The sequence below is a fragment of the Triticum dicoccoides genome, chromosome 4B, assembly GCF_002162155.2.
Source record: "Triticum dicoccoides isolate Atlit2015 ecotype Zavitan chromosome 4B, WEW_v2.0, whole genome shotgun sequence".
NCBI classification, from domain to species: Eukaryota; Viridiplantae; Streptophyta; class Magnoliopsida; order Poales; family Poaceae; genus Triticum; species Triticum dicoccoides.
In genome coordinates, this window is record NC_041387.1 from 250024304 (window position 1) to 250027425 (window position 3122).

The following is a 3122-nucleotide window of genomic DNA, read 5'->3' on the forward strand; positions in this document are numbered from 1 at the left end:
GGGGATCTGGCGAGGGAGGGAAGGGGGATCTGGTGAGCGATGGACAGAAGGGGGATCTGGGGATGATGGGGAGGATGGGGAGAGGCAGCAGCGGGGGCGCGGGGTTGGCGGCGGCGCAGTGGGTCAGGGCAGCGGCGGCGGCGGCGCGGTAGAGGAGGACTTGGAGGGGCTGTGGTAAAAAGTGGAGGCCATGGAGAAGAGTGGAAGTGGTCAAAACAGGGGTTTTTGTAAAATGGCAGAAGGTGTTTGTTGCTGGTTTGGGCAAGAAGATGAACTCCTCTTGTCATGAGGCTTGACAGGGTCAAATGGCACGAGATAATAATAGGTTCCACCAAGGTTGAGTCCATTTGGGCAAAGTTGCCAATGCAACTTTTGTAAAGCCTAGAAATTAGCAGAAATGGACTTTCCAAGATTTAGTCATGAAAATATGTTCTCCTTGATGCACCACTTGCTGTAGTGTCATCAATTGAGGTTATGAACATGTCCAAAAAAGTTGAGATCAAAAGGAGAAAGTTTCCACTATAGAGTTGTTCAAATTTGGTTCTAGACAGGAAGGGTTTTGGGGCACTTTGATCAATATAACATTTTATCCAACTTGTGCCATTTGGTCTAGATGAATGATTAGACCATTTGAGCATGTTCACAAGGTTTGAGAACATTTGGACATGTTTGGCAATGTAAAGTTGCTCAAACTTCAAAATGGACAGAAATGGTTTTGAGGGGATTTCATGGGGTTATACTATTCTCCATGACATGATACTTGTCAAGATAATCAAACATGTCATATGTGACATGATAGAATTTTCTTGGAATTTTTGGAGAATATTTCCTTTGTAAATATTTCAAAAGCTTGAAATATCCAAAAAGGGTTTTTGAGGGATTTGACCAATATTTTGAACATGACCATGTGTTGAAACTCTTATATATGGACAATATATGTCCACTGAGTTTCCCTGATTTTTGACAAATATTTTTAAAACAATAAAATAATTTTTCCTTATTAAAGACCATTTCTGGCCTTAAGAAAAAGCTTTTAAATAAAATAGGAAACTAACTTTTAAAATTATATTTTTGTGGTTTATGGGAGTCCTACATCTAATAGGATTCAAATATACCTTTTGAATGATTTTTCACACCCCAAGTCAAGTACTTGTAGTGCAAACCTCAACTCAGGGGTTTTTGAAAAACTAATTTTTGAAAATACCATTTGGCCAAATTATTTTTGTAAGAAAATACTATGTTGTACTATACACATGGTATGATCATTGGGCAGAAGTTTTGGATCAAGGAAAGGAAGTATAGAAGGTGAAGCTATGTTGACTTTTAAGAGCACTTGAAAACACAGAGAGAAAACCAACTCAAAAAAATCAAATAATACAAAAGTTTTTGTCAAACCACATTTTATCATGATTTATCATCTTAAGTGTTGTGCCATGAAAATTAGGGTGTGACAGAAATTCATTATATAATCTCCCGAAGGTTTTGACCACCGTACCACGACAAAATCCTCTCCTTTTGTTTCGAGCTGTTTTTCTGACAGATCTAGATCACCATGACGTCTTCAAGCGCCCCCAAGGAGAAGTTTTGTGAGAAGGTCATCAACTGTTACCTCGCGGAGGTGCTACAACACCCTCAAACCATTGAAATGCGCGAGGGGTGCTGCACATCCGTGATGTTGAGGGACCGAGGAGGACTAGAAGCATGGAGACAAGACTTGAAGCAATGGAGCAACAAGTTTTCAAGTGCCAAGGGATGGTGGAAAGCGGACTCAACGCCAACCACATGATGATCGCGGAGTTCACCAACAACCACAAGCTGGATGCCAAGAACATTGGGGAGACCATCTTCAAGCTTCACGAGAAAATCGAGCACCTCCAAGCCCAGATCTATGACCTGCAAAACCAAAACTGTGAGTATGAATATAGATTCAGGAGGATGAGTTTGGCTGCAGATTTGAGGATCCCGGAGACTCGATCATCCTTCTATAATGGTGAGCCTATGCCTTGGAAGATGGACGACAAGCCTACATCATCAACAACTCCATCATCACCACCTCCGGAGAAAGAGACATAAAAACATGGGTATGGGCACTCCCCTTGGCAACTGCCAAGCTTGGGGGAGGTGCCCAGGTATCGTATAACCATCACACTTCTATCTTTACCGTTTTTCTTAGTTCGATCCTTTTGGTTATATCTTGATCTAGTAGAATGAAGTTTTAGTTTGATCTAGCTTTGAGTTTTGTGTTGATCCGTGTCTATGTAATCGAGTCCATGAGCTATATATAATAAAGATTAGTTTTGAGTCGAGGGCTTTGCTATCTTGCTATGATATTGAGGGAATAAAAGAAAAAGAAAGAAATAAAAATATCATATTGATCTTATGGAGAGTAATGACTTCACATATATAGAGTATGATGAATGAAAGTTGTTGAGAGTTGACAAACATAGTTTTGGTCATCGTTGCAATTAATAGGAAGTAATAAAGAAAGAGAGGTTTTCACATATAAATATACTATCTTGGACATCTTTTATGATTGTGAGCACTCATTAAAATATGACATGCTAAAAATTTGGTGTTGGACAAGGAAGACAACATAATGGGTTATGTTTTCTTATATCCGAAATAAATTGTATTGTCGTGGATCATCCAACATGTTGGGCTTGCCTATCTCCCTCATGCTAGCCAAATTCCTTGCACCAAGTAGAGATACTAATTGTGCTTCCAAACATCTCTAAACCTAGTTTTGCCATGAGAGTCCACCATACCTACCTATGGATTGAGTAAGATCCTTCAAGTAAGTTGTCATCGGTGCAAGCAATAAAAATTGCTCTCTAAATATGTATGACTTATTAGTGTGAAGAAAATAAACTTTATACGAGCTTGTGATATGGAAGAAATTAAAGCGACAGACTGCCTAATAAAGGTCCCTATCACAAGTGGTAATATAAAGTGACGTTCTTTTGCATTAAGATTTTGTGCATCCAACCATAAAAGCGCATGACAACCTCTGCTTCCCTATGCGAAGGGCATATCTTTTATTTTTGTCTTCTACCTTATACAAGAGTCAAGGTGATCTTCACCTTTCCTTTTTACACTTTATCCTTTGGCAAGCACTATGTGTT